Genomic DNA, 25,022 nt, shown 5'->3' on the forward strand with positions numbered 1-25,022 from the left:
ACTGCAGTAGTGTCACGAAGAAGGTGATGCAACTGATTCCACACCTAAATAATTCCATGAACACTACTGCCCCGTACAGGGGCTGTGAGAGCCAGCAGCACCTGCTGCCCTTAGGCTCAAGGCAGGACCTCCTCTCCCCATTCCACTACAGTTTGCGTGTGCGCACATGCACACACACACAGAACACGCTAGCTCAGACGTCACATCAGTAACCAAACTCCAAATGTAATTTGAGGACCCACATAAAGAAATCAGCAGCAAATTTTGATCACTAAACACAAAAAAACGCCACATATATGTGCAATAGCAGCACATGAAAACAGAAAGACAACTGTGGAAGAATAATTTTCAAGATGTCCTATGACTGCTGAAACCCAGTTGGTACCAACCATCAGTACAGAACAGAGTATCCATGGCTTCTTTTTCTAAACTTTCTCTACCCTTAGGTGCTTATTCAAGCACTGAAAGATGTTTGTTCAATTTTCACCCTTTAGGTTCTTGGGTACGGGTCCCATGCAACACTCCAAGCATGAGGGTTTTCACACCCTCGTCCTCAGAGGGCTCCCACAAACACTTGCAGGTTACGAAGTGCTCTTCCACTACAGCAGCCAGAACGGGACGTGCATTTACCCCAGTCTCCCCGCCGAAACGGTGACACGCAGATCTAAATGGCACTGCCGAAGGACAACTCGGTCTAGAATTAGAAAGCAGAACTCTTCAGATCCAGTATCAGCAATATTCCTCAGGAGTTAAAGGCGAGACAGAGGCTACTGCTTGTAGTTAGCACCCCAGTCTATTCAGTGCTGCCCACATTTCCAGGCCACTTTAACTGCTGGCCTAATGCAACTACTTCTATCCCCTCTCCCAGTGCTGACAAATCCAGACTGCAGCTGACTCTGCTCCCTTGTAGCTTTCTGGAAAAAAATCCCTTGCTCTAATGTTGGTTTGTATTTCCCATTCCTGCACGCTCTACACTTTACAAAGGCCTCTGCACAGTCCACAGTCAGTAATTAGCCAAAAGTTTTCTAACCACACTTTTTTCCATACACTTTTTTTCACTTGGTGTCATTATGCCTAGAGTAAGAAAAAGCCATAATACTACGGACACCGTAAGGAAATCCTGCCAACCCAAGGCTGCAAGATTTGAGTAAGTGTTTAATTTCCACTCTCTACTAAAAAAAAAAAAAAAAAAAAAAAAAAAAAACTACTTTATGTGGCCAAACTTGGGTTGCCTGCTGGCTAGTTTCCAAGTAGGGTGATCCAGTTTACTAGGATCTATTACGTACAAACAGACTGATCTACGGTAGTCATTTGCACTAGGCGGTCATTTTTAAATTTGAGGCAACCCTGAGCACAGTGTCTTTTAACTGAAAGATGCCAAGTCCCTAATAAACTTTACATATTTAAAAATGTAACAGTAAAGATGAAAACATGTTCTTTTGGGAGGCAAGAATACAGATTCTATTTTTACAGCTCACTTTTTGCCCTATAAAAGCATTAGCTGAGCAAGAATTTGTATGAGCAATAAGTTCTGATCAAATTCCAGCTTGTGTTTAATTTACAATGAAAGCTTGATGTCATACCAGTGCAATTTTAATTTAACCAGACTGGAGAATATCATGTCTCTTTCTTTTTGAAATTGCAGGTTAAGAAAGTGAATTATCCCTGTAAGATCCACCAAAAACTTCTTTCTCCTGAAGCTGAGAAAGTAAGAAATTAGCTACTTTCACAGAGGTAGCACTGTCAAAAGAGACTGGAGCTTCTCAGGTCATAGTGAGATGACGTAGTGACATGTTCTATAGCTACATTTTGAAAGCTGGATACATTACCTACGTAGGAAAAAAAAAAAAAAAAAAAAAAAAAAAAGTGGCCTCTTCTCATTTATCCTCTCCACCTATAGAGTAAATTTAAGGTTCATAGCAAAAAAAAAAAAAAAAAATCTCAAGTGGGATCTGGCACTAGAGAAGCGAATGGAGGTTGCTGCTCCTACTAATGGATAAAACAGTAAATTATACAACTTTCCAGTGAAAACCAGACAAGCTAGAAATGACCTAACCCAGATGTAGCACATCTCTTGCTGCCTTCTGAGTGCTGGTTGAAACCTTCACAGCTGCTATCCTTTCTCAAATACATACAGTCTGCATTTTCTTTTTCTTTCCTTGTCCTTTGATCCTTTTATGCCAGCTGACTGTTAACTGCTCACATGTATTAACTTTACCCTAAGCCCAGTTTAATTAACTTTGCCAGTTTCACCATATTTCTGCCATGTGATTAACTAACTACTCCACTGTGCTGCCACTCGGTTGGCCTGGCCTGTATCTGCTTCATCACCGGCATCTGCTTGGCCCATCATCACTTACAAAGTTGCCTCTCATGACAGGGCACAAGGCCGTCAAGAAGGTCCTCGGGGCATCTGCCATAACCGCTCATCACCACTTCCAGCACCAACAGCCACAGGGGAGGAGGGACGTCTGCTCACGCTGGAGCCATACCAGGCCAGGAGAGCTGTCTCCAGTCCGAAGCATAAGCAGGAGAGCAGATGGGAGAGTGACCAGAGCACAGCATGTTCTGGCAACCCTCGCTTGCTCTGGCAGCTGCAGGGAAGCTGCTGCGCTAGAACATCCTTCCCCCCTGCCCCGGCCAGCGCTAACTTATCCCAGCAGTGACTCTGGACTTGGAAGCAGCCTCACAGGGATACTACAGAAAAGTGTCTCAGGTAGAGCACAGAGCAGGGTGCCCTAGCTCCCATGTGCCTGCAGGGTCCCCCACACCTTGTGCCCACTGTAGCTCCCGTGACACAAGCCCTGCCTTCCTGCCTCCCACAGCGCTTCCTCTGGACATTCCTGCCTTACCTCTCCCCAGCTCTTCTGCCCGGCACTGAGATCACTGCTATGGCAATGCAGGCAAGAGAAAAGTGAAAGGAGCAGCAGGGGAAACAAGAAGAAAAACTGAGTGAGGGAGGGCAGAGAGAACAAGAGCTCTTATCCCAGGTAAGGGGAAAACAAGGCCCCTCAACCATCTTTCTCCAACCCATCCAACTTCATGGGACAGGAAACACTGTGCCTGCAGCTAGCAGGCAAAGCACGAGGGCGCCTCCTCCCCCAAGCACACAGCAGGCTCATCCCTGGAGCACGGATGCAGCTGCACATGCTGCACACACCTAACTGCAACTTAAACACAGCTTGTGGAATTTACAGTCCACAAGCTGAGCAAAGGACTCGGCACGAGGACCAGCCAGTGCACTTGTGAAGGAGATTTTTTTTTGCACATCTGACAGACTTTTCCAACTTCAGTGCTCTGAGGCTGGTAGGGCTGATATTACATTTGCACTATGTGCAGGGACCTTAAGGCCCTTGAATAAACATGTATACAACACAATGCAAGGACATTTGTAAAGAGGTACTCATGCAACACATATTGAAGACATTAACATGTCTGTTCTACCTCTACAAAAGACTAAACGAGGCTTTCAGCTTTTTTTTTTTTTTTTTTTTTTTTTTGCAAAAGTGTTATTAAAACTATGTGAGGTATATCTCTCATTCCTTAAAAATGGTTGTGACATGTTCAGAAGAGCACCACGCACAGCCTCACAGTGCACGTAATAACTTCACCACCTCGGGTGCTACCACAAGTCCTACCAGCTGTGCACACTTGCCTCTGCAAACAAGAGTCCAGCCCTGCATGAGGAGTCAAGCAAAGCCTCAGAGGTGGTCTGTACCTGTGGTCCTCAGCCTCCCCTGCGGTTAACACTCAGCACACTATGTGCTGGAGGCATATACTTTCATCTTGCTCTCCAAAAGGCAAGTTTCCTGTGGCTGCTGGCACGGGGGCAACATAATGCCTGAAAGCCAAAGACTGGGGAGCACCAATCTGTGCTACTACACTCGAGTCCCAGCTCACTCACCATCCACACTGCCCCCAAGCCCCTTTGGTTGGGCCCCACGGCCCCTTTGGCTGGGTCCTGCGTCCCCTCAGCTGGGCCCCTGCACTCCTCATTGGTCCCAGACCCTTCGTTGAGCCCTGCGTCCCCCACAGGTCTTGTGTACTATGTTCCCTCAACTGTGCCCCCGGGCCCCCACTGGCTCCAAGCCCCTCTGTGTCACCCACAGGTCCTGCGATCCTCACCTGAGCCCTGGGTCTCCTGGCTTGCGTCCCCATGGCAGGGCCCCTTGCTCCCCACAGACCCCATGTCTCTTGGCTGCCCCCCCACGTGTCCCACAGGCCCCGTGGCCCCTCGACAGGGTTCCCTACCTCCCACCGGCCGGACCCCACACCCCCCGGCCGGGCCCCCTGTGTGCGGCCGCCCCATGGCCGTGATCCTGGCGTGGCCCCGGGGCGCAGCCCGGCGGCAGGCGGAGGGGAGGGGAGGGGGGGGCCCGCAGGCCGAAACGCCGCGGGGAGGCCGGGCTCCGGCGCCGGGCCGCCGCCCCGTCGGGCGGGGCGCGGTTCGCCGGCGGGCGCGGGGCAGCCCCCCGCCGCCCCCCGCCGCCGCCCGGAGCCGCCGCGGCGCTGCCGCCCGCCGCCCGCAGGGGGCGCCCGGGCTCCGCCCGCCGCCCCGTTCCTCGACAGCGCGCGGGGGGCGGCGGCGGCCGCCGCTCCGCGCCCGCGGCCCCCGCGCTCCGCTCCGCGCCCGCGGCCCCCGCCGCTGCCCGGCTCCTGCCGGTCCCCGCACGCCGAGAAAGCCCCGCGCTTCCCCCGGCGCGGCGGCTGGCTGATGTGGTACAACAGCTGGGTTCGGGAAGCAATTACTTCCAGCGATGACATAGATTTTTCCCCTCCCGTTTGCATTGTATCGAAATGACCGTCCCACACCCTGACATTTAAAAGAAATCTGGGCACGTTGTAGTATGCTTGAGTAATAGCCACAGGCTCGAGATTCGCAAGTTTCAGGGCCCGAGCCCTCCCGCATGCAGGGAACCTCCGAGCGCTCCCCTGCTCAGAAACTCCCGAGCAGGCCAGGGAGAAGGCTCCTTAGCGGGACATGTACGTATATCTACATATACATTCTCACGTTATAGCCACCGATTGCTTTTCCCTTCCCAGCAACATGCTTCACAGCAAAAGCCACCCATTCCTATATTTGACTCCACTTTGTTTCAGATCTGCCAAGTCTTACTCATTTTTTGGAAGGAAACTCTTTTCTTTCAGTCCTTTTTTTTTAAAAAAAAAAAAAAAAAAAAAAAAAAAAAAAGAAAGAAAAAGAAAAGGAACATTTAAAGTCCTCCCGTCCCTGGATAGATTTCTGCAACACATTTCAACAGCAAATTAATTCCCCCCCCCCCCCAAGTCATTTCTTTAAAACAAAAGGGAACGCCGCCACCCCGCCCCAGACCTCCGAGGCTCGGTGCGGTAGAGCCGGTGCGTGGCGGGGGGCGAGGCAAGCGGAGCCGGCGGGATGCGCCGGGCGCGCCGCGGCCCCGCACCCCTTTGTGCGGCCAAGTCGGCGCGGGGCCGCCGGGGCGGGCAGCGCCGCTGCGGGCTCCGCTCCGCGGCCCCAGCTCCTCCGGCGGGGGAGGCTCCCCCCACCCCCGCCTTTTTTTCCCGCCGCTGAAACTCCCTCGGCTCCTTTCACGATGCTCTCACTTTCTTTGTAAAACAAAGGAGGAACCCCAAGGAGCGGAGGGGGGAAGGCAGTGCCCCGCGCTCCCGAGAAGCTGCCTGTGGGGGTAAAAGGGGGCGTTTTGCTCCACTGACCTTGTGATCCTCCTCCTCACCCCCCATCCCCCTTTTAATATGAAAATGTGGCTCCAAGGACGCCTGCTTTCCGTCTCCTCTGGAGGGATGCTGTCTGAGCCTCTCAGCCCCACTGCCTCGGTCTGCCCTGAAAACGGCTTTCCAGGAACATCAGGGAGGAGGAAAAAAAAGGAAAAAAAAAAAAAAAAAAAAAAAAAAAAGGAGCACATAACATCAGAGGAGACTGAGCACACACTTTTCCAAATGCAAGAAAACCTGGTGGCCGGAAAGGTTTCCTCGGACCATTCTTGTCGCTTGCGCTACACGAGCGCTTTTGTGTATTTAATACCCGTACAAAATAGCTTCCTCCTTTCTCCCTCCTGAGCCCCATCACAAACCAAGGTGCAGCTCTACCTTCCCATCCATTCAAACAACCAACACCGAGACTTCTGTCAGCGCTTCCACCCCCAATGTCTTTTATTTCCTAGTTTTCTTTGTTCTCCTCTTTGCACAACGGTATTTTTGTGGGTCCCTGAGAATCCCTTCTCCTTTCCCCCCGCGTGTCGTTGGACTTACCCCAGGTTGTTTAAATTCACCAGTCACTGATATTCATTCTCTCCCCCTTAAGGTCTGCAGTTCAACTCTTTGTCCTTACAGGTACCAACAGCAAAGCAATCGTTTTAAATCTAACACTAGGTGCTTACTGGCAAGGAAAAAAACGCATTAAAAGAGTATAGTTACCTTAAAAGGTAGTGTATTGCAGAGATTGCAAAAAATCACAACGTGGTGCTAGGCTACTCCAGAGATCCCAGTGGCCGCATGAAAGAGTAAATCCCCTTGTTAGTGCTGGAAGGAGATGCTGGTTCCGGGGTCTCCCCTTCTCCCAGAGCTCAGTCTCCCCTCCCTCCCCACTGGCGAGCACCTGACTCCGAGCTGCTGAGCCTGAACTGAGTTGTGGGCAAAAGGAGCTCGCCTACAAGTTCAAATGCGAGCCCTAGCCACCCATCACTATTATATCCTTGTACCGTCAGCGCTGCAGAGGAGGGGCGCTGGCTCGGGGAGAGGAGGGTTCACGAGCTCTTCAAGAGCCTCGTTGCAATCGCAAAGCTCCCGCAGCTGCTCGGCGCAGGAGAGCCCCCAGCGCCTGCCTCCGCGGGCACCCGCGGGCCCGCCCGGGGCGTCCCGGCGGGCTCGGCGCGGGAGGAGCGCCGCTGCCCGCGGAGCTGCGCCCCGGCCCCGCCGCTGCCCGCGGAGCTGCGCCCCCAGCTCCGGCCCCGGCCCTGCTGCTGCCCGCGGAGCTGCGCGCCCAGCCCCGGCCCCGCCGCTGCCCGCGGAGCTGCGCCCCCGGCCCCGCCACTGCCCCAGCCCTGGCCCCACCACCGCACCTCGGGAGTCCCCGCAGCCCCAGCCCGAAAGCACCCCAGAAACGTCTTTAGAATCACGGCTCGGCAGAGGCTGGGTCGGATTGTGCCTCTCCGTGCACGGGCATCAGCCCGCTGGAAAGTGTGAAAGAAACATTGTTGTTCCAGTTAAATAATTAACTGGAAAGAGAATGGAGAGACCCCCTCTGCTCTGGCTTCCAAAGCTTGTTAAATGGGGAAAGTGACTGGGACTGAAATCCCCTAAACCTTTTTGCCTCCCCAGTCTCAGCGGAGGTTGTAATAAAAGAATATATTGGTGATTGTTCCAAACTTCCCCTGACTGCCAATTCACAGGCAGTCTCACATCTACAGCCTCCCAAGCCAAGCTTCCCCACCCTAGTTTTACGCATCTCCAGCCACTTTTCTTTTTTTATTGAGATTAGAGGCTGTATTTGCTGTCCAAAACTCTTGGAAATGAAGTCATGAGCAGAACTCTAACCCACCCTTCTACAAGGGACTCTCACCAATTAGAGGTCTGCTTGTATTTCACATGCAATGCCTTTCCCAAGATGTACCTATCTTGCTGTGTGACAGAGACTAAAGGCACCCTTCACCAGGCACAAAATACGAGCAAGAAGCAGTGCCACTGACAGACTCACTGCCAGAGGAACGTGTACCACATTCTCCTCCCCTCCATGAGGGTGTAAATCCAGATTCAGCAGAGAAAAGCCTGGAGAAATAGGTGTGTCTGATCACAGTGCTCGGGGTACATTTCTGGCAGTCCCATATGGGAATGCTAGGAAGGTGCAGGAGGGGGTTTCCTTCAGCAACTCTTGCTATTACTGTTGCGGCTCCTCTATCCCTGGATTTTGCTGACAGTGGGTTTGAAACAAGCCCAGAACATTTCCAAACACAGCATTCAGTGCCAAGTTGGAGAAGCAAGAGGTGGAAGAGATCACAGCCAAGTAGGGGGAGACAGAGACCTGGGGGCTTAACTCAGCTCAGGTTTGTCTGAGCCCCGGGCCAGGCCCAAACGGTGCAGGACTGCAGGATCAAATCCTTATCTCAGCTCCAGAGATTTGACTTGTTGCTCTTTCCTCCTTAAATAGGGTAAATCCATAATTACTTGCTATCAAGAGCTTTAAGACGTGGCTAATCCCTTCTCCCGTGTGAGCCTAGGCTATATTTGGCCACAGCAGCCCCACACATTGGCCCCCTGGCAACAGCCCCTCCAGTCCCATGTACAGTGGGCCAGTCCTGACTATGCTATGCCCTGTCCGAGCAGACTAGACCTGCTGAATGTTGGGTTGCACGTTTTTTTAATCCTTAAACATCATGCAGTGAAACAGTTGACAGAAATGTAACTTGATGCTTTGAAATGTGCACTATAAAGTGTTGCAGGCATATTTTGAGGCTTTTTAATGCAAGAAATTTCACACAAAAGCATTACAGTTCATTTTTAAGCCATGGGGGATGGGGAGGGTGTAACTGCTCTCTATTTCCACCGTTTTGAGCCTGACTCCTGCTGTCTAGTTGCATGTAGATGGCCACCCTTCCTGCTGAAGCCATGAGCACTTCCTCTGCACAACATTATGATTAAAGGAGAAAATTGAACTTTGCATTTCTTCAGCATTGGTTCAGACCAGCCCCTTCATCTCTCCATGACATAAGGTGCCATGCAATACATGCATATAAGGTGCTACTCCCTACTACCCCCTCTCCCCACGGGTCTGTGGGCCACAGATCAAACCCTTTGAAGACACTCGCATAGTCTCTGGATGGATCCCCTCTTTTGTGTCAGCACCAAGGCCATGGCAATGGCCCACTCCCTTTTCCGCAGCTCTCAGACTATGGGGTGGGACTACCACCACCACCCTAGGCTACAGGAAAGGGAGCAGGGGCCCAAGGGCATCGTTTTTTTTCCATCTCTCCTAGTCAAGCCTCCAGAAGCACTACCAAATGAATGAGGGACTCTTAAATGATCAGGCGTCAAGGTCAAATTGATGCTAGTTCAGATCTCTGCTCTAGCCTCTGCCACCCCCCATATCTTTCCAGCTTTGTCTACACTTGCTCTGCTTGCCTTCCTTGGCCTCAGGCAGAACAGAGGTGATTTTTAACAGTCAAAATAGAAGCTAGATCTACAGCCCTGCACTTGCTTCTCCATCACCTCTTGACATGAGGCTACTGAAGATTGAATAATTGCTCTTGGCAAAAGAAGGGAAGAAAAGTCAATGAATTCCTCCTCTCTTTATCCCTGAGAAGATCTTAATTCCCCTGCAGACCTGGCACCAGTAGGCTGGGGCATGAGCTTGCTCTTGCAGCTTTGGCCACCACAGGAGCAAGTAGGAATACTCAAGGTGGGGAAGGCGCAGCTGCCCACAGGGGCTTGGGGCACCCCCTGTGCCTGGGGCTCCAGCCAGAGGGCTGCCCACTGCTCCTGGCCATCCCTCTGGGGGGGGGGGGGGGAAGAAGATGCTGGGAGGAGGTTATGAGTAGGTATTGACAGGGTTTGGGGGGTGTTACTCTTTTTTTGTCTAGCACCACCACCAAGAAGAAATGACAAGTTAACCCCTGGGCTAATGGAGTGCGGGACAGCCTCAGGTTTTCTCGTTTGTATCTCGTTTTTCACCATAGGAGAAAAAAAAAAAAAAAAAAAAAAGAAGAAGAAGAAGAAGAAGAAAAAAGAAAAAAGAAAAAGACACCCCCCCCCCCCAAGTACCAGAGCCCTGATGGGAACCGGACGACCAGACGTTCATTCATAGCGCTAGGAAGAAAGCGCAAGGCTGCCGAAACCGCCCCTTCCCCTCCTCCTCCTCCTCCCCCCCCCCCCCCCCCCGCGGGCTCCCGTGCCCCCGCCCGGGCCTGCCGCCCGCCCGCGGCCCGGCGGGACGTGGCTCGCCGCCGCCTCGCAGCGCCGCGGCCGCGGCAGGATGCGCGGCGCGAAACGCGGCTCGCGGAGCGCGGGCGGAGGCGCCCCCGCGGTGCGCCCGGCCTTTGTGCGCCCGCCCGGCGCGGGCCGGCGCGGCCCGGAGCTCCCGGCGACCCCGCGGAGCCTCGCGGCCCCCGGGGCTGGAGCCGCGGGGCGCCGCGCCGCCTCCGCGCCCGCCGCGCTGCGCGGCCCCGCGCTGCGGCGGCGGGAGCCCGGCACCGCCGGGGCCTCTCGTCTTTCCGGCGAGGAAAAGTGACCGACCTAGGGCCTGTAGGAGGGAAACACTGATTATGCAGAGACAGCTAGCAACTGCACAAAGAAAGCACACACACAGTCCCTTTCTTGAGCTTCACAGGGATCACCCGCAACTGCAGCAGAAAGGACATTTTTGATTAGGAAAGAGGCTTTCAAGCTCCTATGTCTCCTCAGGAGCCGCATGAGACAAAGGCACATGCAGAAGTAATAAAGGTAAAAGCAGGGTACAGCTGGCTCCTCCGAGCCCTGTTTGCACAGCGTGCTTCAGCAGGCTGCGAGAAATGTGGGGCTGGGGTGGAGGGTCAGAGGAGGAAAGGAAGTCATCCAAGGGATCGTCAATCCAAGAAGAAAAGAAAACACTAGAGGAAGGAGGCTGATTTACACTAGAGACCCTCAGGGTTTTTAAAAATGGTGAGAAGTATTGGGGAAGGTGAGGAGCTAATCAGGCTAGAAAAACAGACCTCTAAAATCTCCCCCCTCCCATTCTGCTTTATTTAACACTCTCCTTTTACCTTGAGAGCTAACATTTCTGCGCTGAACCAAAATCATCCAGAAAAGGAATCTTCTCTTCTCAGCAAGACCATGCAAACTTCCTCTGTATCTGGGGCCTGAAACATTGTCTGATTTACTGTGAATGTCAAACATTTTTCTTTGTAAGTAGTTTAGGCAAAGTAGAAATAGTAAACCTTTACATAGGCCGCCAAATGTCTCCCATGATAAATCATTGTTTTCAGATGTTCAAACTTTTGTGAACCCCCCCAACAACAGGAAAATGTTTAGGCTTTGTCTCAATCCTAAAATAATATTGTTTGAGGAAAAAAAAAAGTCCTATTAGCTACATCATAGTCCTGAGATGATGAAAAATATTATTTTCATAACAGACTTTTTAAGCACAGGTTTTATGTTTGCTGACTCAACAATGGTTATCATTTTACATGTGAAACACAGACCTTAAATGCTTCTTTATGAGAAACCATTGTTTTTGAAATATCTGAAATTAATCAGATCAAGGTCCAACATGCAGATGTCAAACTGAGTATATGTGGAGAAAAAGCTTCCCATTCCTTGAAAGAATATTATGCATATGAATCTGAAACAGAGCCTCAGACTCAATCCATACGCTGTGAAAGAAGACAAGACAGGAAAGCCAATCTGGGCCTTCCAGCTACACAGAGAAAATTTAAACTGAGTGAGAACTTGAGAATTTGGCCCAAGAAACTATACACTTCTTAAAAAAAAGAAGCCAGGTTAAAGAGGTTAGTCAACTGAAGAAAAACACATTTGCCTGGTAAATGTTGGTTCTCTTGAGCCAACTTCTGTGGTTTTACTATCACTTTCTCTTAGTCTTTTCCTATGCTTCTTTTTTTTTTCTCCTTTTTCCTCCTAAACTGCTGTAAGTGAAAAGCCTTACATAAAAGTGATGGAAATAATTCATATAATTTGGATGCCAGCAATACTAAGGTCAGTTCAGGCAAATTAGCGATCCCTGTAAAGTTTTTCTGTTTGGCCTACTAGCTCTAACGGTCTAACTTCTCATTGCCTTCTACTTGTAAGCTGCCATTTCAGTTCAGCTGTGCTGAAAATTAATCCATCACCCCAATTTTCCTCTTAAAGGTATATGAATGTATGTTGCTTCCTGATTCTAATATAAATCAGTTCTCTAGAATTAGTGTGTTTTCAAATGCCACAAAATCATTCAGAATAGACTTCTGCAAGTTCTCTGATCCTGTATTTAAGAAAAGCTTTTCTCAGTCATTCTCTTTCGTATGCTTCAAGCCAAATACATTTTTACAGACAGATTAAAACTCTTAAAAGTAGTCAACCTTAGCAGCAGCAGTAACTGTAGCATGTACAACCCCTTCTCAAATGAAACACTTGATTGCTTATGTCAATGTTTCTTTTGTGGCAAAGCCCTTCTCCACCTATTTTTACTCCATATTTCTCTGATGGAGGAGAGAGCACTAAGCTATGAAAAGCTATGAATAGTGTGTTTCATTTGGTAAAAGAACAAACCACAATTGATAGTTAGGCATTATTTCTGCATTAACAGTAATGATGTAGACACCACATTATCTAAACATAGATAGTCAACTTCCAGGACAGTTTATCAGAAGGAGGTCCAGGACACCAAGCCTTTCAGCAGAACTTGACTATGGTAAAGACTCCTTGACAAAAGTACATTTTTCTCCCACATTTTAACACTGCATTCTGTTCTAATTCCCCTACTCTGAAGGCAAAGGGCCAGTCTGGGATATTTTTACTGATGCAGAGTGGCTCTGCTTCCATGGCTAGTCTCACTGAAATCTGTGCAGGAAAACTGATGGCATTTGGTTCAGCCCCATGCAAGCAAAAGTACCAGCTTCTGTCTTCAGTTTAGGTAGATTGGCTTTATGCAGCCAGATCTGACTCTTTAAAGAATAGTTGCTTTGTAATTTTGAGGAGGAGTCATTGGGGTGAACAGGTCAGCGCTGAGGTCCTTCTCAACACTGATCCATATGAGAACAGAACACAGCACTAAGAAAGCACAGGGGGAAGAAACTTATCAGTACAGGGCAGTCTGAGCCATAGTCAAGTGTTGTGCTAATCCTTACTGTCCTGCACTTCCTCTGATAAACTCTATCCTGGACACACATTATTTTTGTTTTGATAATTCAGTGGCTGCATCATAAGCTTCAACACAGAAGTAATCCTGAAGAATCAAATGTGTTTTTGTTCACTTACTGTTACCAAATGAAGCGAGTCTTTCATAACTTCTCTTCTTTTTTTTATGATATGAAGGTACCACCACTGTGCAAAGAATAAACTCACAGGGTCTGGTTCCACACTGATAGGGCAAGCTCTTCAAACAGATTAAGAGAGATTTTTTTTGAACTAATCTCTCTTTCCTGGGCCTTCTCACCCTTTGACTAAAGCAATAACAAACATTTGCAATGTGTTTAATCCAAAAACCATTGAAGTCACTAGAAAGATGTCACTGATTACACTAGTTTCAGTCAGTAGGTTCTTCTCATATGAAGGGGAACAAAGAAATAAAATGGAACAAGAAGGCACCCAAAACAGTAAAAAAGGGACACTGCTGTTTTTTCCCTTGTCCTCCATCATGCATGAAAAAATCTCTAGTTTTCTTCCCCAGTGAGTATTTTTGGCAGATCAAAATAAAAAGCTAGATATTTCGGTAGCTGTTAGTACAGGTCTTACCATGAGGTAGTTATTATGGGCAGAGAAAAGCAGAGAGATACATGTCTACAAGCAGAGTCATAATCCACCTTGAGGAAAAGAAGGTGTAAGCAGGTTTGCAAACCTGAGTCAGGCCTATTCCAGATATCTCACATCCGCTGGCTGGTTTTCTGACGTGTCCAGGATAAGTATCTCTGATGAATTTATATAAAATCTCATATAAAAAGGGCAAGGGAATTCTTCAAATACCTCTTGCAATACAATGTGCAATTCAGAAGATTCTCGGGTATTTGCAAAGATTTTCCGTACAAAATCTCTATCACTTTCTTGCTATGTTTATCATCATTTATTGCTCAGAGGGGAAAGGCTAGATAAGCAGGGAGACATATCCATCCCTTCCTTTAGGGAACACGTCTCTCTGAAGTGGAGCAGGCAGGCAGGGCTGGCACAGTCTTGGCTTCTGCCAGCAGTTTGGCTACCCATTGAGAGCTCCAACCACTACCGGCTCCTCATCACAGCCTCTATCCCTTATGCCATTGAAAGAGTCCTTGTCTGATGAGTCCCTGCCAGACTGAAAACTATCCCATTTTGCTGAGTGTCCTGTGATTTTTAATTTTTTTTTAAGGCCTCAAAGCAGGAAATATACTACTCAAGAAGCTTGTTTGTATTTATCAAAATACATGAATCTCTGTGCAGTAGAGAAAACTTTCTGAACAGGAAGCAACTTCATTGTAAAGACTCAAAGCACAAATAAAACTAATTGAAGACAAAAAACTCTCACGATTTATAAGGCAATCTTACTGTTTTGGATAGAGTTGAGCTCAATGCTTTGGAAAGTCTGGGACTGTCAACAATGATGCGCTGTTAACAAAGAAGGGGCAAAACTGTCCCCCAAGCCTTGAGAATGACAGAAAACTCCCCTTCTGCTTTGATGTAAGGTTGTTCAGTCTATGAAGGCACATCTATGGGACATGTAAAATGGCTTCTGGAGACTGAACACATCCTGGTACCATGCCATTCTAGGCCGAAGTAGGGCTGCTCTCATCTTTGCTTCAGAATCAGCTGTGCTCTTCCAATCACACACAACATCCATGACCTGCAGAAATGCAAATGCAATGATCAGTCTGAAATACCAGTCCCAGCTTCACTCATCTTCTACTGCCTGACTCAAATGCCTGACTAAAGCTTTCATATTAGCTCAAACAGTCCTCATCAAAGCAGCCATAGACTAGCAAGCTGTAGCCTTGCTCTTCTAGTACTGATGTGATACATGTATTCCTGTATGTATGTTATGAGACATGGCCACAGCTGCACCAATTCCTACTTTGACTAATGCTGCAGCAGCCTTTGGATATAGGCCCAGAGCTGCAAAAGGCTGATTGACAGAGCAAGAATCTGGGTCTGTGCCTTTCCAGGCCTATATGACCCCAGGGACTTCTAGACTGTAAAAGAAAAGAGTAAGGAAAGGAATTGCACTGTTATAACCTATTAACTTTGAAGGTGCCACCTGAAAACTACAAAGTGGAAAAAACAAACAAACAAACAAACAAAAAAAAATACATATTCCTTGACATGAAAACTAAACAATAAATCATCACTGCCTGTATTCTCATCTTCTAGTTCCATAACTAGCTTCCCAGAGCATCAAAACACAGCCCTTACTAATTATCTGAAATCTGATAAATTTAATAGGGAAAGGAAAGGAGAAAGGAGAAAATAGTGACCCCACTGAAGTACTTGTGAGAAACACAATAAGTAGGTCCAGGAAGATGAAGAGGAGGCTGAAAGGGATGGGGAGCAAAGAGGGTCTGTTGTGACCAAGGAGTCATCAGAAACAGAAAATGAACTTAAAATCTAAAGCTGATAGAACTGTAACAAACATACAAATATTAATAGGGAAAGAATTAATATTGCCTCTTCCTTTGTATAAATTCTAACTTCAGCATTTGGCTGGTATCATAGCAGCCACAAACATCCCTGGGCTTGATTCTGTAGAGTCCTTCCCAGTAGGAACAGCAGTGCACCATGGATATCTGCAGCCACAGACCTTCCCCAGATTATATGAACAAATGTAGAATATTCTGGGGCAGTTATTTTGATCTCTCTGCAGGCCAAATATATGATTGCTGACAGGAACACACCTCAACATAAACCACAAGGACACCACAATCTGCTATCACGCCTACTCGAACAGCCATGACAGGCAAGTATAACAATGAGGACACTTCCCCAGATGACCTCCTTCCTCGAACCTCATGCATCAAGCTCTGCTCATAACATGCCTCTGCAGACACAGAATGAGGTATTCTGCCAAATCCCCAAAGAGCTGGCAAGCTGCAAGTCCCCATTTCACAGTTTCTGCACTCAGTTACAAGCAAGTATCAGCAGGACTCAACTATAAGCAAGTATTACTCAGCAGTTTTTGCCACTCTGTTAGCACGTGCCATCTCCCAAAGGCATGTTCCATTATTATACTGTAGCTGCTTAAGGAAGGATAAAACAAAGCTTTGCTGGTATCTAAATACTCAGTGAAAAGTTTCCTCTGTCATGGTGAGCATTATCTCTCAGGAGAGAGAGAATGGGGAGAGCTTTAGCGTTCATAACATTAGCTGTAAGAACTAAAAAAATGTCCTTTTCATAGAAAATCACACAAAAGTACCATGAACTTTATAAGACTCTTCCATAATAATGTCAATGAACTTACCAAAGTAAGTTCATTCCTCCTGGCACAGGAGCACAATGGAGGGGGTCTCTTCTCTGTTTTGAACCAGACATCTGACTGAGCACATACCTTCAACACAATAGGCCCAACATTTGACGTTTCCATGCCCAAAGGGGTTAGATAGTGCCTAGTGCTATCTACCTATTCTGGGTGATGAGTTTGCAAAGGAGGATGGTGGCACGCTCCTGAAGAGATAAGGATGCTGGGGGCTGCCTCAGCAACATCGGTGTGGACTTTTCTCAGACTTGCAGAAAACTCCTGCCATACGGAAGTTTTGTAATCACCACGTCCTTCCAGCCGGTCCTGCCATTAGTAGTGGTTTTGTGAGACGAGAAATGAAGTGGACTGTGATAAAACAAACATAGATAAACTCATCTGTTTGGTATTCTATTTCAAAGGATGAAAGGTGATCCAGGTCTGCTCAGATTGAGTGGGGATATATTTATTTTTGTTGTTTTTATCCTCAACCATATTATTACACAGAATATTCCAAGAAAAGCCACTTAGAAGCACCTGTTTGATCATCTCCTTTCTCATTTTTTCCTCCTAGTACAAACACACAGGAGATAAGGGGAGCTGTGTTTGCAACTGTCGCTGCTGAAACCAAAAGTAATGCTATCCAGGAACTTCCTTCACGGCTTCTGTGTATTCCCTATTATCAACATTGCAGGATTTCACACATTTTAGTTTGTACTGGACAGTAAACCACTTGACGATGGTGTCAGCCACCCCAGAGGCCATGTTGGTCATGGGATGGTAGGAAAGGAATCATAGGGTTTAGGAAGTTTCCCTCTTGTAGACTACTTTCTGGCTAGTTCCTATCAAGTATTCCATGGGATACGTCGTGTTCCCCCCCACCAAAAAAAAAAAAAAAAAAGAAAAAAAGAAAAAAAGAAAAGGCCTATCAAGAAAGCAGAGTAATACTAAGTGTATAAGTTGGAGGCAATCTCACTGCATGGAAGCAATAATTCATAGTGAAGTAAATGCTGGCTGGTCCTTTGGACATAGCTACCACATACCAACTATTACCAGGCTGCTAGGACAAAGCACTTTATACTAAAGCAGCCTCCCTTTTTTCCTTTAAGGAAGACTTTAGCATGGCAGAGTCAGGTCAGATCAAGACAAGAGAGGATTCTTCCCCCCCCCAACATGCAGAATATGTGCTGTAGTGATGGCCAGGGAGGTTTTTCCTGCTTTAATACTCAGAGAGTTTGCTCATCTCAGTGCACCAGGGAATCTGAGGAGCCATCGGGAAAGCAGAGACAGAAAACCAACCAGGCAGCAGCAAGGCAAAAGTACTCTGAAGGCTGCTGGGGCGTGATCACAGGAATGGTTTGTCTTAGATGTAGCCAGGCAGAAGCAAAGAGGGTTGAGAACCAGTGGCATGCTACAAAATGGAAGGAACTGGGAGACAGTATTGCTGAAGGAGAAGGAGTGTCAAAACAAACTCCACAGAACAACAAAAGGCAGGAAAAATAAGTATTTGTTTTGTTCTTTGTTTGCTTTTTAATGAAAATAGGCAGCCCAGTGTTTGAGGGTTGTTAGCATTTCTTGCTGACCTGCAGCTGGTGCATTTTTCACCCACTTCTGTCAGAATTTATTTGAGTTTGGTACTGAACGCTGATCAGACTTTGCCCCTTGCTTTACTTAGGCTTGGAATTGCTTATACAGCAAACACTCTCTGCTAGGGTTCTCATTAATCCACTTCTTTGTTGAGGTTTTCTAGAGGAATTCCTATTTGGTAAACCAAACAGAATTAAAGGCATGCATCTGTACTAAGGATATCCATCTTAGGTCTCTGCGATCTATTGTCCCATCTAAATTAGACTAGGAGGCCCCCTGTGTTTACCTGGTGCCATGATTCCCATTGGCACTTGATAAAGAATTAATAACATATCAGCCTAGAAACTTAGCAAATGCAGTATTTGTGGAGGCCTCTGGCAATGCAACACATACTCATGCACGCTGAGCTCCTACAATGGGAGAAATGACAGGATCGCTACCACTAGGTGGCACTTCCCTTCTTACATATTACTGTAATTAAATTGAACATCTGATGCTGATAATGAACATTGCCCACTCTTTTCAATAGGCTAAAAGAGACTAAGCCTGATAAATTTTTTTTAGACAAGATTGGTGAATATTCTACAGCTTAGCTTCTTATCTTTGTTTTCTTCAGATGCTCAGATCTCACAATGAGCTCTTTGCCTCTGCATTTGTTTTGTTGAAATTTGTCAGCCTCCTACATGTATATAAACTTGGATCCTTTCCTTTAGAGATAGTGCTTGTTATTGAAAACAGACAACTTTCAGTCCCAATTCAACATTCATTCCCTCTATGTTGCCTTGGTATCAGACTCAACCCATACGCTGTGAAAGAAGACAAGACAGGAAAGCCAATTTGGGCCTTCCAGCTACACAGAGAAAATTTAAACTGAGTGAGAACTTGAGAATTTGGCCCAAGAAACTATACACTTCTTAAAAAAAAAAAAAAAAAAAAAAAAAAAAGAAGAAGCCAGGTTAAAGAGGTTTTACTGTGGATTATATGACATTTCACCTTGTGTTTTAAGTTCCTATAAAGCCTAGATTAGGTCAAACCGATTTTGGCAGAAAACCAGGCATAACTAAGAGCTCCATATAGTTTCCATCTGAAAACATAAATCAACCAGCAGGCTCATAGGCAGCCCAGCCAAGGTTTGCTGAATCTTACAGCTCCAGACAGTAAGGCTTTCACTGAATGTACTCTGATATGTAGTTTTGGCTATGATATGTAGATATGTAGCTTGTTTGTTTTGCAAAGCATCTGGGTGCAAGGACAGGAGGAAAGATAAGTGAAATGTGGCTTTTTCCAAACTCAGACACTGTGCTCAGACCCCAGTTTCTGACAAACAGTGGGCTCTTTTACACAGTTTTGAGTGGCTTGGCGGAAGCATGTGGGATGCAAATGGGAAAAGACTCTGAGGAGATTTATATATTTTTAATGTGTGCACACACATGTATCTATACTGTGTCATCTGTGATCAGCTATATTCATACCTTCGCACTCCCATTGACTTTTTTCCTTTTTATCCATTCACCTTTGTCAATTCTGTTCTTTGGCAAACCAGGAGTCTTCAGTTTTGTGGAGTCTTGCACACCCTTTTGTGTTGAGTCACCTTCCTCTCTGCTTAGTGGGATTACTCTCACAGAAGGATCAAGGCCTTATTTTGCAGGGCAGGGTCTGTGTTTCTGTGAAACGGCTTGAGACATTCAGTTTAACAGAAGTCCTCATATTTATCAAAGTGAATAGGAACACATCGTTTCAGATTTGTGGAATGATTTAATAGGCTCTCATAGGCTTGAAGTAACACAAAGAAATTCTGGAATAATGCTTTCTTCTTAGAATTTGTTCATTTCATTGACTAAAAGGCATGTTACAATCTTTTTGCGATATGAGAGTCTAAGTGGTTTCTAATTAAATCCTTCACATAGTATAACTCAGCTGATCGCCCTCCAGTTCTTACAGTATTGCAATAATTTCACTCTGATTCACAGAGGGTTGGATTGTTTCTGCCTGTGAGTACTCAATATCCCTTAGGATTAATGCTTTTTAAAACTTTCTAACATATTTCAGTCCATTCTGCTGCTTTCAACATCCCCCTAAAGACTTTCAACACACCCCTTTGTACGTTAGTGCGTTATTAACAAATACTAATTATGTTGCTGAGGGCACACACTGCAATAGTTTCATTATACACAATCCAGGTATGTAAGATGGAAAAAAAGAACAAATGTTCAGTACAAAATGTTGGATGGATAAAAGGTGAAAGCATTTTTCCCTCATAATATTCGCAGCTGACAAGAAAAAGCATGCTCCAGCTTGTGAATAGAGGGCCAAGCCAAGGGCTCTCACACTGGTGAATCCCTTAGAAGTGAGCTGGGTTTAAAGGCCAGGATTTATTCCTTGGTATGGATGCTGCACAGATGTGGTTTTTCACTGGACAGGCAGCGAGACTGCCGTGCACATGAGAGGGTTGTACGGATGCAGGCTGGCATCACCAGACCCCAAAAGATGTGTTGACTAGACAGGGCTAATGGAAGGCCTAAAGCCTTGTTAGGCCCTGGTAAATCTATCGCTGTACTTGTCAACAGCAGAAAAATCTTTTTATGAGCTTTGCTTTTTCTTGCAAAGTTTACCTAACGTCTTCTGTTCATACATGTCTTTCTTGAATGTATAGCATATCTGCTTCCTTCCAGGGCCTCTCCTTTTCTTGGACAAACACTCTTTCTATTTTGATTTAAAAGCCAAGAAAATCCTGACTCTTCATTTGTGTTTGAGTTCCCACACATCAATGCTTACAGTATCTCAGGGCACTGATGGAGAACAGGATCTCAAGCCTTGTCAACATCTATTTTCACAGGATCATTCTGCAAATTCCCAGTGCTGCAGAGTAACTGATTGTGTCTGAAAAGCATTCAGCAGCACTAATTCCATTTCTGAAATCATAATCATTTCCATTAGCACCAGGTAAACTGAATCATGGGGGCTAATACTCATGTTGCACATATCTTCTTGACAATCCTTGTTCCTCTTAATTAAATCAAACAGCTGTGAAACTAAAGAGAGGAGGGCTGAACATGGCAAACAGAGGAAGAAAAGGTTTTTACTTCCATTGCTCCATGCTAAAACTTTTCGCTGACACTTTGTGTGCATGGCAGGAATGGAATTGATACCATAGCAATAAAATAAGCTAAGCAACTCTGCTTCTTATCTTCAGAGGAAAAGATGAGGAAATCTTTACATTGTGGAGAACTTTGCCTCATTCTTTTACAGACAATTGCAAAGGAATAAAAGGTAAAAATAAATTAAAGAGCTATCTTAAATATGCTCCCCAAGATATAAAGTCGTAATAGGCTGTTTGCTATAATTAGGTTCATAATTAAAATACCCACTGGATATATAATTCCTGAGACTAATGCCTTGCTGTTGGAATGGATAACTTATCCCATTGTAGATGATCTTTGGGCACTGAAAAGCTATAAAGATACTAACCTTCAGACTGGAAGTGATGTTGACTTCCTGCATAACACCGACAGAAATACTTTACCTAAGAGTCTCTACCAGATCTTGACATAAGAATACATTGGGTTTGTGCAGCAAAGTGAAGCAAAGATGTAAGTCAGGAAGCAGTTAGCCGCTTCTGATGTGTTATATATCCTTGTACAACCTTGATTTGTCAAAAGATGGCTGGTACCTGACTAGCAGTAGTTCACTAATCAGTGTAGATGAGCAATGCCCCTTACGGCTCTCTTGCCCTAAAGGAGACCAAGCATGGAGGACATAATAAAGTACATCCATCCAGAAGAGTTACACACATCTCGCCTTGACAGCGGAGGAAGATAACCAGAGATACCATTTAACAGTTGCTGATGGCACAAGGCAGGGCTGAATTTGATCAGGAAACTTCTCCATTGGCAGAAATGGAGAAAAAAACAACAAAACAAAATTAATGAGTTGACTCTCTGTAAAAGACAAATACCTCAGGTAATCATTATTAGTACAGAGCTCTAACAATATCCTTTAAGGCATTCCTGAAGTTTATCTAGCTTGGAGAAAAATCTTTTGAGGTCTAACACATATTAATATGAAAAAGCAAATACATGGTGACTGGGAGATCAGAAACTGGTTACAGTGAAATAAATTGAGAAAATCTCTCGCCTGTAATGAATGTGGGTCACAACACACCTGTGCCAAGTCAGAGAGAGAAAATGGTGCTGAGAGACAAGGAATATAAGCTAAGAAAAATGAAAAAAACTAGCAGGAGGAGTAGAGGGTGAGAAAAAGAAAAAAAGAAGATGAAAGTGTGGATGGAGCGGGGTTACTGGAATTTGAGGAGAACAGTGAACTGGATATGATAAAACTTGATCAAGAAAAAATTAAAAAGGCAAAGGTATGAAATATTTCTGGGCTATATTATGTTTCTAACAAAGTTTTCAACCTCTAGATGCAACAAAGCTTTTCAAAGAGATGCCAGAGAGATTACTTCCTCACTCCAGCAGTCTTTAATTACCGAATATTTATTACCTAATAGCCTTCATCCTGTACCTGAACACACAGGAAGAGGGCCTAGGCCATAGTTACACATAGCAGGTGCAGAATGAATGAAACCATGACTGTGAAATCTCTATTGAAATAAGTGGTGTCATTAGATCTTAAAGATAACATTTTCATTTATAACAATTTTTTTAAAAAATAGGCTATCGAAGTCTGGAAGGATCTGTTTCAGGACTTTAGCAGAGCAATCTAACAGAAAGGAATACTGTACAAAAACAATTGGTTCATAGTGGGATGCTTCACTGGCCATTTTACTCAGCAACCTTCAAGGAGCCAAAGCAATCTTAGCTCTAGATTTTTTTCTGATTTCCCAAGAAACTAAATGAGATTCTTAAGGTTTAATCTGTAATTTCAGCTTGTGGGATGCGTATGTGTAACCACATAGTTGCAGTTGTTTTATTAGATTATTATTTTTGTTATCAGAGTGTTAGATTAGCCCAATTTTCAAAAAGAAGTAAATACTGGGGGCTTCTTTTGACTTCAGATAATTTTACGCTCTGAGGTGCTAATTTAACAAGCCAAACAAAAGGTATGTGGTGACAGTGCTTATGTTTCCATAAAAGGAAAACTGAAAATATTTAAATAGAAAAATGCTATTTTTCTGAAATGTATGCCGTTAAGTGTTAGCCATTTAAGCCTCCCCAGAAGACTACAACAAGCTTTTCACATAATAATGCAACTATTTTATCGGAAAAGGTGGGATGCTGTGTTTCTGTGAGTTCATGCACCCATACACATCACACTACCTATTGAGAATACTAATGGCATTCTCCAGGTTTCATTACTGCATGCCTATTACTCTATGAAAAAATCATCAGCATTCAATTCAGGTGCTTAATTCACAACTCCGAGTTTGCAAGCTGAAAGCTGAGCCCTGTTTTAGCTTAGGCAAGCTTTGAAGAAAGGCAAGATAAGGCAGCATTGATCTAAGTGAGCTATTCTTTTTGCTTGGGGGCAGAGAGAGAGAGAGAAAAAAAAACCCTTTGGGAGACCAGAGACAGCCTGGGAATTCATCCTATCTGCAAATCAGTGTGTTTATAGGATGTATACAACAGCCTGTCAGAAAGTAGCAGGTATCTTTGCATGGTGCCTCTGCAGAATGGTCGGAAACTGCATGGTGGATTTTTACTTTTCTGAATTGGTCACTATGATAGTAGGATAAGGTATTATTTTAAACACAGAAATAGAAAGCCCAACATAATTTCTCTGATAAACTTGTACCATTAGAATTAGATGTAAGTACACATTCTGATACACTTTTATATACACAGGTAAAGTGGTTTTGAATGAAGGATTAGGGAAGGAAACTAATTTAGGTGCAGTTGCAGCTATTTTAAAACACAGCCAATGTTGACAACTGCTTCAGGAAAATGATCACAGTTTTAGATTGAGATTTTCAGTCTGGGGGACTGAGCCACTTACCTATCATCCGCTATAAGGAAAGATGTGAATAGGTTCTGCAGACACCTTTGAGAAGCTCAGCTATAGTGTTCACTTAAGAACTGGTCCAATAAAAATAAGTCCAAAAAAAGAAATTGGAAGCTGAGACTTAAATATACCGGTGCTGGAACTCCTGCTGGCACATACCATAAAGAAGCTTTAGTTCACCCACAGATCAGCTTTCCTTCATCTCTAATATCCTTATAGTAGAGATCTTCTGCTTCTATATACCATATACTAACATTTCTGTTACTATGCACCAAGTCACACAAACATGTTTTTCATACTCCTAATTTGGAAAAAATGCTCCCACATACAGAACAATCCATTATTGGATTCGAAATAGCAAGTGAATGCTCTTACAGAAAAGTATGTACACAATGACCTTTTTAGATTAAAAGCTGTGCAACAAGGCCTTTTCTATAGCAACAGAGACTCTATTAACAGTCAAATAAAAGGATAGAAATTTGAATATTACAGCCATTTCCAGTTTAGTGTGAGGCATCATCAAATCTTTCCAAAAGCATTACCAGCTACCCATCTCTGAGATACACCCATACTAGTTTGAAATAGTCAGGTGACCTATCCACATACAAACCGCTAATCAGTAAATATTCAGTATCTTTATAACAATACAGAAGTTGGTAAGTATAAAATAGATCTTGACAGACCAGCTTATACTAGCATAAAGAAATCTAAGTCGCAACACCTTTGACTTCTGTAAGTGCATGATAAAACGTCATTACATTATCACTTTTCAAATAGAAGTATGTAGAACTTAAGAGAGTTCAGCATCTGATGAGAGATACGGTAAATCATCTAGGAGATAGTTAACTGATATACAACTGCTGTACAATGGCAATACTGTATTTATTCCACTCTCCAGCAGTAACTTAAAGCACTTACAACCATATAATTTTTATAAGAAAGCCAGACTGAAAGCAAGAGATTCTTATAATGGTGGAAACTCATAGTGAGCAAGCACTAAACTATGACTAAAGCAAGGCTGATATGCCACCTAAAATCGCAAGAAAAATGTAACATGGAGGAATGCATCAAGTATAAGGGTGCATGGTAATTTGTAAAGGAGGCAGAAAAATGAGATCAGCAGGTCAAATTCAGATCAGATCAGCTATACCTGAAATAATATTCACTGGTCTTTGAAAATTAACTTGTGATTTCATCTTTATTCTTTGTTGTACCAAAACCATATGACAGACAACTAGCATAACCACAATGAAAACTGCATTTGGATAGAAATGCAATCTTTAGCACATTTACAGAATCATGGCAAAGAGGTCAAGAACTCTTTGCAACTAGACTGAACTATTCTGTCAACTCCACAAATGAACTCAACATCACATCATGTAAA

Source organism: Rhea pennata, chromosome Z (genome assembly GCF_028389875.1).
Source record: "Rhea pennata isolate bPtePen1 chromosome Z, bPtePen1.pri, whole genome shotgun sequence".
NCBI classification, from domain to species: Eukaryota; Metazoa; Chordata; class Aves; order Rheiformes; family Rheidae; genus Rhea; species Rhea pennata.